We start from the raw sequence: 14287 nt of genomic DNA, 5'->3' as shown, positions 1-14287 counted from the left end.
GAGTTATAGAGATAATTTCATCACAAGTTACTTTCTTCCTGCATATAGTCATTCCCTAGCTACCCCAACCAGCCTTTCAACCTGCAAATTTGCCATTTACAGGTTTAGCCCAAACTGAACACCAGGGATATGTGACCACCTTTCACAGAGGTCACCAAGTCAGCAACTAGCAAAGAGGAAGCGTGCCAATGTACTCGTCCCTCTGTTTGGCACTGCCCATGGAGTTAACAGTCTGTATTCATTACCGGGAACAAATTCTTAATAACTGTCATTCCCTGTGCCAAATGGAAGAGAGATAAAGGCAAACATTAAAAATTATCTACTTTTTACATTCTCTGTGGTGCTGAATGTCAGCCCCAAGGCTCATGCACAACCTAATCTTCCACAGCCCAGAAGAAGCCGCTGGTCAGAGGGAAACAGTAAGGAGCATGTTTTGGAGTGAGGCCATTAAATCACCTACCTGACTGAAGGAGCACACAGGATTTAAGACACTGAAGACTGCATTAAATGCAGAAATAGTTCTCATAGCAGGGCAGCAGCTTCAGACTCCCCTCTTCAAGGGAAGTGCATTATCTTGGATCCAATTTTATTTGGCCCAGTTAACTGCCAAGTGACATCGTTTCAAAAGGAGAGTCCTCCCAGCCCAGCCCAGCTCACAGCCCAAGTGCTGAGGTAGGTTCTTGAGATGTGGCTGGACGTGAGCTGCCTTGCACAGAGAAGCTTGCACTTCCCATACCCTAAGGGAATTCTCCTTTCTTTGAGCCACTGGATACAAGAGTCTGCTCCTCCTGGCATGATGTTTAATGAAACTTGACTGTTGTATTTCAAACTGTCAGTTTCCCCTGAATGAATCCTGTAAGCCCCAGAGTCCTCTCTCGGGCTTGGAAATAAAGCCAATTCCACTTACACATGACAGGGTCATCCGACAGCAGCCACCTGGTTCTGTGCAAATACAGAGCCGAGGCTCCTGAGGACTGCACTTTTGGGCTTCACCATCTCCTGGGCTCATCTCACTGTATCCGCACATCCACAGCGTAAATGCAGAGCTAGCCTTACTATCAGTGCAGGCACAGTCAAAAGAGACTGGGTGTCCTAGGATGTGATTCTGCTTTGCCCCAAAGTTGCCATCTTCTCCCAGCGATGATAAAGGGCCCTGGGTTTGTGGTCACGTTCTCAAAATCACCACTGTAAGTGTCTCAAAGTGGCTGAGAGGAATCCCATCCCTCATACCCCCCAGCAGCTCCTGTTTTGCTGTCAGTGGCTGAAACAAGTTCTTTGGAAGGTCATCTACAGTAATCTTAAAATAATAATGGTGTCTGTGCAAACTTCTCTGCTATAGAGGACGGATGCAGAACTACTCCATTACCCATATTGCACAGGTGGCAACATCTCATGACCATTTCCCCTGTGGCAGCAGTAAGCATGTAAACATGGGAGATGCAAGTAATAATAGTGTTTTACCCTTGGTTTGACTAAAAGCCATGCAAGTCCTTCTACAGGTACAAGCCAGTAAGCATTACAATTTTACAAGCTACAAGGACTTTATTAATTATCATCACTGCAACATTTGAGCAGGTATTTTTATGAACCATTTCTATGAGCGCTTAATAGCAAGAACCGCAGACACCTAAAGAAATCTACTACAACTGCAGAGGTAAGAAATTGACGCTTGCCAGAGTAAAACCTCAAGTTACAGAGGTACAAGCAGTGGTAGCTCAGGTACTTGTGGACTTGTGGACTATACTCAGTCCATAGCTTGGACTGAATATAAAAAACAAGAAGCACAAAGTGCACAACAGATGGTGAATAGAGTAAACACGAAGTCAAAGAAGACGATGACAGTCCAAATTTTTTATTAGCAGAAAACGAAAATAAGGTATAACATCTCCCTCCTCTTTAAGCCTGTACTTTCCTAGAATAGCATCTCGTCTGTATGCCATCACCAAGCTCATCTTGAAAGAAACGTCAGTTCCCAAAGCTAGTAGGAGATAAAAAAGCCTACAGATTTTATTGCTTCCTGGCAATTGGGGAATTTTTACATGCTGTTCATTCAATAGGCTGCACTGCAGTAGAGCTATATTCACCACTTCATAAGCCTCAAAGTCTTTCCAGTTTTGTGATTTCCTATGTTTTCTTCTGTGATAATCTCCACCTGTGATTATCAAAGAGGTTAATCAAACACAGTTACATACAGCATTAGTCAGCATATATAGCCAACCATGATTAATTGGTTAGTTAACACACTTTTCTAAAATAAATGAGATCTGATACCTGAAGATGCTTCACAGGTACTATTTAAATGCCTTAATAAAAAGCAAGTTACTCATGAGTCCAAAACCGCAAAAAGGCCTTTGGTTTGAAAGATAAAGTATGTTGCACAATAAAATATATTACTTGGCAATTCTTGGTGTTAAAGAATGGCTTTGCGGAGTGGGAGTACTACTACTATTGAAACTATTACAAATAGAGTTTTCTACAAAAAGAAATGATTCATTTCTATCGTGGACCACATTCAGATCTCTTTTGTAGAAATCAACACATTTCCTACAGTTAGGAGAATTATACATTTTTACAACAGAAAACATTCCCATAGGATCTACCTAGGACTTTTACAAGTCAAAGTACAGATGCGAAGTATGAATTATACAAAGCAGATAAACATCTTTGGTCTGCAAGAAACCAGAGGGAGCTGTTACCCTAGCATAAATGCATTCTAAGCCATGGTATTCATTTTAAAATAGTGTTTGAAACACACTTCAAATAGACAAGAGGGGCTAGAAATATATTCTTGACAGCAGTTTTTAAGTAAATACACGAGCACATATTTTCATCATGCATCAGAATATGCACTTGACATCAGTCACATAACTTAAATATTTTTGTTAGATAGACACATCAATGTTTACTAGACCACAACAATGGATAAATATTTGCAAATGCAAAAGCTTAGCAGTTGCAGTATTTTAAAGAGTCTCCTGTATAATGAACTCAGGGAAACTAAGTAAAATTGAAGACTAAGATTTTTTTTTACATAACCTTGAGGCAAAACAGACAGGCTTTTAACACTGCATCCGTGTATTTATCCATAAATAAAAGCGGTTGTTAAGTGTTAGATTTCAGGGAATGTACCGTTTTTATCCTTCAGCTTCTGCACATTTGTAGCAGATTGGCAAAGGTCTTGTACTTTGTTCTGTAAAGGTTTACAATCACAGCATCCAGAGATTTGGTACTGTGCACCTCCTGGTTGCTATGCAACAGGTCAGTGCATCTCTAGCCTATTTATTTTGAGGCTGGCAGGGTATAAGATATGTGCCCACAGCTGCTCAATTATGCTTCCCTTGTAATCTATTACCATTTAATTTTTTCACTCTTGCTCTTCCATAACGGCCCTTCTACAAAAAGAACTCAGTTACAGCAGAATTACAGGGTCCTGCTGCATAGAAGCAAAGCTCTTCTATTGCCCATTCTTCTGGCACTAGGCTTAGGGGCAATGAAGCATCTCCTGCGCATCATGTTGTTCTCTCGTGCCTCCTCATTCTCTTAAATTTACCATGACCTTTTCAATTCCAGCAAGCATAGTTCCACAGAAGAGTCATCAGAGTTGAAGAGAACAAGATGCTGGCAACAACCAGCTAGAGATAAGTAAGAAAAACGCAGCATTCCAGCTAGAATTATAAAGAATTGAAATATTACGTAATAGCAGGTCACTGCAGCAAAGCTGCTGCGTATCACCACTAAATATCCTCCTTTATATTGAGTCGCACAGAACTCACAGGATATACCACCTCAAAGCAAGCAAATTGTAAAACAGGTCTTTTAAACTGCCTTAGATTTCCCCTCAGTGAACATTAACAAACACAGTTATAACTGCACAATGACCTCACGTGGTGCTGGGAGATGATCCTCAGTGATGCAGCAAACACTGACCTGTACCTCCTCAGGATCTGGCTCAGCAATACTGCCCTAGCTGTAAAGAGTGGAGGTTTTTAATAAAACGATCAGCTGCATGCCTGACAACGTTTTGACCTTGTGGAATACAAGATCTCTGGGTATTCTTGGTCATTTCCCTCTCTTTCTGTGTCTGTTACCTTTTACTGTTTGGCTGTATGTTATCTATTCTATGCTATCTTTTGCAACTCTCCCAGCTTGCTTCAGAAAGGAACTGGAGGACCTGGCAAGACGAACTTTTGATAGTCAAAGAGAACCAAATGCAAGCTATAAACTGGTGTGATTTTAGAGAGGGGTAATATGAAAGAGATGACAAAATCTAATCCACAGCTGAAGATCACTTGTCTAGACAAATGAACACCCAATATTTCATGTTTCTAATTTCAATTTCTTCTGTGTCTTTTTATATAATACTCATATTTCAATGATATCTGCAGCTAATAGACCACCACTTCTTCACAACCTATAGAGAATATTTGGTTCTACACAGATCTTCACTATAACAGTACCAAAGCGCCGCCCAGGAGCTTACTAACAGCTAATGCAGAACTACACTTCAAGATGTCTGTTAGTCTCTCCTGAAGTTGAATCATGATTCATCTTCTCCATCCTGCAAACACTTCAGACATTAAAACATACACTTCTGTTCCCTATTGGGGAATGGAAGCAAAATGGAAATGAGGAATGGAAATAGAAGTGACCTCTCTGACTTTTCTACCCTTCTCTAGAAATAATCCCAGTGGTGTATGGCCAGGAACCTGATACTTCAAGCCGTTCACCCAAACATGAAAAATGCACGTTCTAGTCTCTGCTTCTGAGCCCAGTTATGACAACTGCCAGGCAGATATCAAAGAAGAAGGTATGCTGCTGACATACAGGTTTTATTGGAAGACTTACCCAGATATCAGTTCTTTCTTAAAACAAAAATATACTTTGCTTTGAAGTTGATGTTTGTGCGTATGTAATTAGGCTAAAAACTACACACACTGATTTAATCTCTGAAATCAATATACCTAAAGATTTAGAAATTAGGCAATAACTCTTGCTGTAAGAAATATGTAGAATATCTCATACAATTTCTCATCATTTTTAGGGAAGCAAAGTGGAAGGAACAACATTACCACTTCTCTTGTACTGCACAGTGTTTTCTCCTCATTTGCAGTCAAAAAAGCAACATAATGGACCAGAGCAAGTCTTAGCCAGTCATCCCTGCTGACCCTCATATATGGAAAAAGATATGCTAAGATAAAAACACAAGACTATAAATGCATATCACTAACAGCATATTTCCAAAGACATTTAAGAACTGCAAATAATTTGTATATGAGAAGGGAACGAGAACCAAGTCCAGGATATCTATGCACTCTAACACTGGGAAGGTTTGGATCTTCTTTGAGCTTCATGTTCATCTGAAAACTTTGAGATTGGAGATTCAGATCTAATGACAGTCGATGAACTTTATTACATACTTGACCCAGAGAATGTACCATGTGATATTAAACCAGAGAAATATTACTTTGTGACATTCATTATGATCAGAGTGCTTAAAAGATCCAGCCAAGCTGAAGGTCACACTGCACTCAGTGCCACAAAGACAAGGGAAGGGACTCTTCCAGCCTCGAGGAAGTTTTAATTCAAATAGCACTGACTTATTCCAGTTTTACTTAGGAAGATCTAAGGCAAATTAAGGCCAAGGGGTTAAAGCTTCTCAGGGGCTCGTTACTACAATGCTCAGCAAGGCCATTTTAGGGCATCTGATCCTATAAAGATCCCTTCTTCACCCCAGCTTCTTACGGATGTCCTGGACTGAGAAGTTGTTGTGCTGAACAAGCTATGAAACTGGCGTGAAACTGGTGGGAAGCTCCACACCTCCCTCAGGGGCTGGTGCATTAGCCCTGCCAGAAGGCAGCTACCTTTCAGACTGAAAGCCACCTGCCTAGTGTGGCTGTAGGCTAACAGGTGAGAAAGACTAGAGGCGTGGAAAGTACTTTCTTAATCCCTGAAGCTATTTTCTAGTGTTTTCTTCTCTGCCAGGTTTCACTGGCCAAGGAGAAGCAGATGCAAGAGAGCAAACACTAGTCCCTAACTGAGGCCCCTAGGTTCTAGCCTTTGTTTCAGGGTTAGTTTATATTACACCCAATGACTGTTTAGTTTAAAGTACAACACTGTAGTTAGTATCTGGAGCCCAGGACTCTTTTCTTGCTGGGTGCTTGAAGCAAGGAGCTGGAGAGTTATTTCTCTTGTTTCCCACATGCTTTGCTGTGCCCAAAGAAGCTTTAATACTTGTGTGGAGCAGCTTCAGTAGGAAATACTGGGATGGTGCCTTCTGTAGAAGACATACATACAGATTGCTTATTAGAGCACAGAAATGGGCAAAAATTTCTTGAAGGAAAGGTAAAAATGACCTGAGACTCCTTTACTTTAGGTGTGATGCCCTAAAATTAGGGAGTACTAAAAGCAGGAGCACGTGCCATAGGCTACAGTCTGGTAAGTGGGATCATGAAATGCAAGCTGCATCAAGCAGCCTAGGAGAGGCAGACAGCAGATAGCACGCTGTAGACTCTGGGGACTCAAGGGTAAGAACGTGTCCAGAAGCAGAATTCTAAAGCATTTTAGTTTTTAGAGGAGGTTTTTAGGGACTTCATGGGCTTCTAGAGCTAGGTGACAACTAAGCAGAGATTTTGAGGACTGTATTTTGGAATTTGGTTTCTTCACTGTTTTGTCAGTCTAGATTTACCCGAGTTGCCCAGGCACCGTTTGAGTTTGGGGAATCGAGGTGCACGGCCCAGGTGTACAACATGGCATACTCTGCACCTGAATCCCAGCTTCAGACCAAGGCAAGGCTGGCTGTGCTCTCCTTCCCCACACATACACGTACCTCTCAAGTGCTCTCAAGTGGTCACAGACAAGAAGCCTTGCAAATGGGCTGACTGAGAGCAGAAGCAAACAAGTCCCTGGTCTGAATGATGGGGAAATTGTGTCTCCAGAGCACACTGCAATGCTTCTCCAGAAGTAAGCCTTGGTATCTGACTCACCACGCCAGGACAGACTCCAGAATTTGAGCCCAGGACACCAGTCAGATGCCACCAGCTCTCTTCAGAGAAGGAACCCAGTGCTACAGATATTTGTGGAACAGAAATCGACTTTTACTCGTGGTTCTCAAGATATGGGACCACTGCAGCCAGAAACCAGCCTGGTCTCCATGCCTTGTCTCCAGCCACATTAAACTGTATAATGTATGGGCTTACTGGTTCCCACAGTTCCTCCTGAGGGTTAAGAGGGAAGCATGGTTTAAAAGGCCTAGAAATCATTACAAAATCACAAGAGAGAACCCAGGAGTAAATGTGTAATACAGTTAGCCCTTTAGCAAAAAATTACCTTTATGTGAAATGAGAAAACACAGCAGTCCTTTGCTTTGTAAATACATACAGAACCTCTTATTTTAAGAAAAATAATACAAAGAACTGAAAGGTCACTGAGTAATTATAGTTATGTCTGATTCTTCACTTATTTTAGTGAGATCAGAAACTTCCTTGAGAAGAACTTTAACTAGGTTTACTGAATCAACACTGAGAAGGCGTGATCTTCACTGAAAGACTTAAAGACAACACCAAAATTGACTAATACTAATATTATACCATATTATAACTTTGTTTGAAAAGCCTCATGTGTCACGGTGGCTGCCTAATAGCTTTTTTACTTCCTTGTCCTCTGATTCACGGATACAATGTGAGCAAACAATAAAAATCAGTAAGTGTCTTGTACATAAAGGAAGGGCTGCTGTACAAAGTGTGGCGAACGTTAGAAGTAAAGCTGCAAAGACTTCTTTTTTTAATCTTAGTGCCTTACAAAGAATATAATCTACTGTTATCTTTTGACTTCTACACTTTGAATGTATGAGAAATAAACCAAATCAATATATTTTATAATTATCAGATAAAAATAGTATTGAATTTGCACTTTTTTTAAAAAATACATTTTAAGAGACCTTGGCAGGCTAAAAAACTAGGCTTTCCTGTGTTTTCTTGCTATTAATCAATTTTCCGTGAAAAAGAAAATGTTGTGGGAAATAATGGGGCAGTTTTCCCACGGGCTCTTTCAGTCCAAACAGAGAATGGCATCACTGTTTTTTTGTCTCCAGTACAATACCCTCCTATCCCATCAGCACAATTTTTTTGTATTATTATTACTACTATGGAGATCCTGAAAGGCAGGAATACAACATCCACAGGCTTTGCCAAGTGCAGCAGATTATGTACATGAATAGCTAACTGCACACCAGGGGGTATGATTTAGGTCAGATTTCTTATTTCATTCCAAAAGGTTATAGATTTTTAAGCCATTCATTGTTTAATGCACCACACAGGTTACATCCATGCTTATATATAACATGAAGTATCTTTTCACAGATTTTTCCAGAAGTAATTTGTTTTCCTAGGCAATGAAGACTGGCTGAAGTTGATAGTCTGTAGCAAACTGCTATGAGAGTGTAACAAAGCACTATGAGTACTCAGAGCTAAAAAGGGGCAAAGAAAAAAGAATTAATTTAGTGGCAAATGAAGAATTGAAATCCTTTAGGATTATGATGCAAAAAAACTGTCTCGTTCATCAACTGTTCGAAATGTAACTAAAAACAAACTCACAAAAGAAAAAAATACAATGTCATATGACTTTGAATAGTGTGATTAATGAAAATGGTGATTCTCTTTTATTGCTTAAAGAGAAGACAAACATACTATGAAGGTAGTCACATGAGTTTAGATAATTCCCCAACTTCGTTTGCACTATGAGAGTCAGAGAAGAGAACCTTTTAAATGCTCTGTCTTTAAACCAGCATGCACAGCTTCAAACACCAGGAGCCATACCAGATAGCGGTCTCTTTTGTTTTGTGTTTTTCTTTAACCCTGTTTTTTTAAATATTTTAATTTCTCAAAATATACAATAGCAATCATTTGAAATGTCTTTGCCCCAATTACCAAGTGACCTGGTAACCACTCCAGTCCTAACAGTGGTGGCCTAATGTGCAAAACACGAAACAAGGACATGCCTTGAATAGTATGGATTTAATACCACTGTCTCTGCCCCTTAAAAGCTAAGATCCGTGTTAATGGATACAGAGCAGAAGGGCTAAACAGTTTAAAGCAAGAGATCCATACTTTCCCTGCATGCGGTATAGGACCTCTAATGATTCACTCTAGTAACAAAGCAGAGTCCAGGGGATAGCTTTTTCTGTTAAATTCAACCCGAAAATATTCAAGTCATGCATTAAAATAGGCTTGAAGATATGAAGACACATAGATCCATATATCCTCTATTACACTTATTTGTATTTAATCATATTAGGCAGTTTTGTATCGCTGCAGTATAACTCCCCATTGCTTGAACACAAAACCCACCATGTCTTTCTGCTGGCCCAAAGTGAAAAATGAGGATAAATAAATGAGGAGCAAGATTTGGAATTACCACACCACAGAAGGAAGGAAGAAAGAATGAGGAACTAAAACCAGTTCTGTCCTAGGGAGAGAAGACAAAAGAGAAGGGAAGACCAGTGAGGGGGGAATGCATCATTAGTATCAGCAAGAAGGAAAAGAAATCTGAAAAGGAGAAGATATCAATGGAAACAAAAAGCTACATCCTTCAAAGATTGCCTGTGTCACTGTTTTCTGATGAGTGGCAGTAAATGAACCTTCTTCCCCTACTGAATTACTCGATAAATACTCTAGGGCAAAACAGGGTCAGCCAGCAAGCACCTGGGGAAGATATAGTGTGGGACTGAACTGGGTCTGTAAGGACTTCAGGGAAGTTTGTACCTCAGGAGAATATACCCCAGTGTCTCCAGACCAGGCAGACTGATCTGCAGGCATGGCAGCAGTGTTAAATATGAAAATAGAATAACATGTATTTTAAGTTTAACAGCCAAGAATCACAAGAGTCATCTGAGCAGCGTTTAATCATCAGGTAACACAGGTATTAGCATGCAGGTCAAAGCGGCATTTACACAAAGCCTCATCCAAAAACTGTTAAATCAATGCATTAGCTCTTTTTGACTTCAGTAAGAATTTGGAGATGCCTCATGGTCTTCAAACAACGTACACTGCTGTCTCCTGGCATCACTCTGGAGGCAAGAACACCATAGCTCTGGCAGGTGGTGAGAGATGCCTTGTCTCTGTGAGATCGACACATCAGTCTGCTTCACATCTTCCTGAATCTCCTGCCATCTGCCTGGAAGTAGCCATTCCTCAGAGAAGTTGGCAAGATTATGCCACCTAAAATGAACAGTACTGGAGGAGCAGGCTCATGTATACTGTATAGTGCCTTATTTTGAGTGCTTGCAGATGGCCAAGTGAACAGCAGCTCCCAATGTCATGTTTGCCTAAAAAGAGCTAGCATGGTTTTAGATGGATAATTACCAAGTAGCAAAACGGACATATTGTCTATATGAGACTCAGACTGAGACAGTGTCTCCCTCAGGCTGCCATTGCAGATTTTCAGATGCTTTTTTTTTTCTCCTAGATTTTTCAAATTTTCTGTTTTTAAGCATGTCATTTCTGTATTACTATTCCTCCCTGCTTATGTAGGTCAGCTGAGTAGAAGACCATACAGTCACTCATCTGGAAAGCAAGTTCCCTTACAGATATATAAATGTGTGCTCACCTGTATAACCTGTGTTGCTCAGATGAACTAAAATAAGCTCCACTGGCAAAAGCGCAATTCTATTAATTCAAGATGCATCTGTACTAAGGGCACTTTGCCAGCACACTCTATCAGTATTCCTGCTGGAAAATGTCCCTTTTGTATACACAAACTACATCTACGGTCATCGTGGTTTGCTTCATTTAAGGTTTTCTTAAATGAAAACATGAAAATATAAGAAGAGCATTGCACTGAGGCCATAATGTCTGGCTGTGGCTGCAGAAAGACTGAGACCGTACCTCTGCAGATACAAATATCCCCATGCACCTCAATGGGGACTTTATTTTTTGTCCTCTCTAACTTCCCTGGAAATTAAAGCCCAGGGGTAGGACAGCGAGGATCTTACATTTGAGATCCCACCGTCACCTCCAAGTAGCAGCTCACGTAGGTAGTAGACATGAGACTCTGAAAGATTCCTAATTACTATTTCTGTTGTTAGTCAAACCATGCCAAAGGAGCTCAACAAGGCACTTGAAACGTAGCACTAGTTAATAAGCCTGAGCAGTCCTAGAGAGAGACTGTGAACACATTTTAAATCTCTGTGAGAGGAAGTCAAGTTTGAGGAGCTGAAAGATTCCACCTAATTACTTGAATCATTAGTATAAATTGGCGAGGCTCTGAAAAACAGCATACATACTCTTTCGTTCTATAACCTCATCTTTTCCTAGTTTGCTCCCTTATCTCTTTCCCTCTCAGCCCAGTACACTGCAATGGTGAGACCTCTGCCACAGCACATTGCATCCAGCTCTATCCAATATTCTCTCCCTCTCTTCTTCCAGACTGGAAAGCTGAAGCAGCAAGGAAATTCTGGAAATCTGTCTTACAAAAGAAAAGAAGAAACAGCAAACTTGATCTACTACTTTCCTTGAAATCAAAGCAGCTCAGTTCTTGGTGCATCACTTAGAGTAGCTACGCTAAAGACAGCTGCTAAACCAAGCCTTTTATTTATGAGAGACAACATAAAAGGAACCAGGAAACTGACGCTGGAAAAACACAAACTGGAAAACAAACAAATGCATTTCAATAATGAAAAAAATGCTACTGAAAGGCACAAAGGACTGTAGCGCACTGTCCTTTCTTCTACAGAAAAAGCTGGAAGGTCAGCTTCTTAATTTGGGACCTGCAGGGTACAAAAAAGTATTTGCTTGAATGTCATTTGAGTAAACAGATTTCCAAATTCTCAATAATCACTGCTTGTGTAGGGTGTGGTTTACCACTGCTCCTTTAAGGAAGATTCTTCTCTTAAAGTGCGGATAAGAAGGCACTGCAGTTATTTTAGTTTTAGGGTAGACTGATGTGAGGCAGAGGTGTTTAAAGCTAGGAAAAATCTCGCTAATCCAACCGTAAACAATCTCTTGCACCTTCACTTATCTGGTGTAATGTAAGCCCCTCGGAAGTCTTTCAAGTATCAAGGAAGAGGATAGTAAATCACAATGCCCAGAACAGTCTGTGCACAGAGAAGGAGTGGAAGGTGCATTTTGTATTTTCATGGACTCAAAATTGATGTTTCTAGGAAGACAACATGGAGCAGCTAATGATTATGACATTAAGCATTCCCAGGGACAAAGACCAGGGTGCAGCCCCGAGGCAGGGAATGAAGACAATCATGCTGAAGAAAGCCATTCTTGCTGAGAAACACTACATAGAAATTATAGAAGGAATTTTATCCACCCTCATGGTGGAGACTCGCACTAGAGAGATCCTCTGAAGTGGAAAGCAGGTAGAAAGAGGAACTTAAGAAAATCAGAAAGCAAAACACAAAACTTCCTCCCATTAATGTAACAAGAACAAATGAGGCACTTTACTAAATCACATCAGTGGCAACAGCAGTGAAATTCCTCCCAGAGGCTCTGATAACACCATCTATCAGGAGACAGATGCACGGTCCTGGGATTTGGATTTCCATTCTGAAACCAGATTTTGCAGCACCGTGCTTCCTAATATTTAGTGTAATTTCAGAGGTAATTCAATGGCCTCATGCAGAAACGAAGAGCTGACAAAACTCTATGTCAGGATAAATTACTAGGTGCAGTGCCAAAGCCACGTGCTGACTTCACATCAGGTCTTTCCATTTCATCCCCCATATAACAGCAGGTTACATTGCTCAGTCTGTTTAGGATCCTTATTTTTTATGTAGTTACAGCTGAAATTTTTACTTTTTGCCAATGCTAATATTGATGGAGAAACACACTTTGTTCTGGTCAATGAAACAAGGGCTTTGTCTAGGGAATATCTAGGGGCCTTATGCTATCTGCTGACCCAGAGGCATTCCCAGGGGGATGTGACTGTAATAACATCCTTTGGAAAATGTATTCCAAGCGCTAGCAAAAAAAGGCCTCTCACCCTTTCAGGGAATTACCTTTGGAGCTGGAAACGATCTAATTCTCCATCTGCTGTCGTTGCGGACTTTGGCAAACCCTCTGTTGCTCACGCTGCGAAAAAAAAGAAAAATAAAAAATGATATGTATATGTGAAAAAAAATAAAGATGGGAAACTTTTTTTTTTGTCTCCCTCTCCTTTAACCTCTTCGGTGCTGAGGCACAGGCAGGGAGGTTAAAGCCTGCAGCTGCCCTCCGGGCGGGCCGGGGCCGGGGTCGGGGTGGGGACCGGGATCAGGACCAGGACCGGGATCAGGATCAGGACCAGGACCAGGATCGGGGACCGGGACCAGGACCAGGACCGGGGCCGGTGCAGGTGCGGGGGGCCGGAGCGGTGCCGGCGGCCCTCCCTGCCGCTGCTGCCCCGGGGACGGGCGGAGCAGCCGCCCGGCCTCACCTCGCCCATCTCCCGCGGCGGGTGCCGGCCTGTCGGCACCCTGCGAGGAGGCAGCACCGAGGCTCCCCCGGCTCCCCCCGGCAGCCCCCGGCCGCGCCTCACCTCCGCCGGCCGCCCAAATGGCCGCTGCCTCCTCCTCCTCCTCCTCCTCCTCCGCGGAGCGCGGTGCCGCCCGCTCCCGCAGCAGGACCGCCGGCCGAATGTGCTGTCTCACGCTGGACAGGCTCCTCCCGAGCGCTGCCGCCTTCCTCCTCCCGCCTCCTCCTCCTCTTCCTCCTCCTGCGCGCCCCCGGCAGCGACACCCCCTGTCGTCGTCGCTGTCGTTGGCGTTGTCGCCGCCGCTCGCAGCTCCGCAGCCGGCGGGGCCGGGCCGGGCCGGGCCGGGCCGGGCCGGGCGGGGCGGGGCGGCGGGGGCAGGTGGCGGCCCTGGGTGATGGCCCCCGGCCCGCCGCCAGCACCCGCCGGCCCCCCAGGTCCGGAGCCCCGTGGGTCGGGGGCTCGGGGCTTGCCCCGGGTCCCTCCTGGCCGCCAGCACCCGGCCCGCAGCTCCCCTCGGGGGTCACCCCCGCGTTGGTGCAGCCTGAGGCACCGTGGCAGCCCGGCTGTCAGCCCTGCGATGGCTTCACCGTTGTCCTCTCAAGGGTCTAAGCATCACCCCCACGGCTGCCTCAGTGTCCCCCACGCCTGCCTAGCCAGCACCTCCATGCTGACCTAACCAGCTGCTCCACCACGGATTAGCCATCACCCTCAAAGCAGTCTAGATGTCAGCCCCCTAATCACTACCCCACAGCCACCTCAACATCATCTCTGTGGTGGCCTGGCCATCAGCGTGATCACAGCCTGGCCAGACGTTGTGGCAGCAGGGAGGTCC

The 14287-nt window shown here is 43.2% G+C and overlaps 1 protein-coding gene across 7 annotated transcripts in view; it reads right to left on the bottom strand.

Annotated features, from left to right (window-relative positions):
- DYNC1I1 (dynein cytoplasmic 1 intermediate chain 1) overlaps positions 1-13773 on the bottom strand; it is a 190909-nt gene extending 177136 nt beyond the window's left edge. For 3 of the 7 annotated variants that reach the window (XM_066991749.1, XM_066991748.1, XM_066991750.1), the window contains exons 1-2: positions 13519-13771; positions 13001-13073 (exon numbers count right to left, since the gene is read on the bottom strand). The gene's annotated coding sequence lies outside the window, so the exon portion shown is untranslated. Of the gene's footprint in view, positions 1-13000; positions 13074-13518 lie in introns of all 7 variants that reach the window. The other 4 variants (XM_066991747.1, XM_066991745.1, XM_066991744.1 and 1 more) reach the window with 3 other exon arrangements.
- Between the last annotated feature and the right edge of the window lie 514 nt (positions 13774-14287).

Source organism: Anser cygnoides, chromosome 2 (genome assembly GCF_040182565.1).
Source record: "Anser cygnoides isolate HZ-2024a breed goose chromosome 2, Taihu_goose_T2T_genome, whole genome shotgun sequence".
NCBI lineage: Eukaryota > Metazoa > Chordata > Aves > Anseriformes > Anatidae > Anser > Anser cygnoides.
The sequence above is the reverse complement of the archived record's forward strand: the minus strand, read 5'-3'. Positions and strand labels throughout refer to the sequence as shown.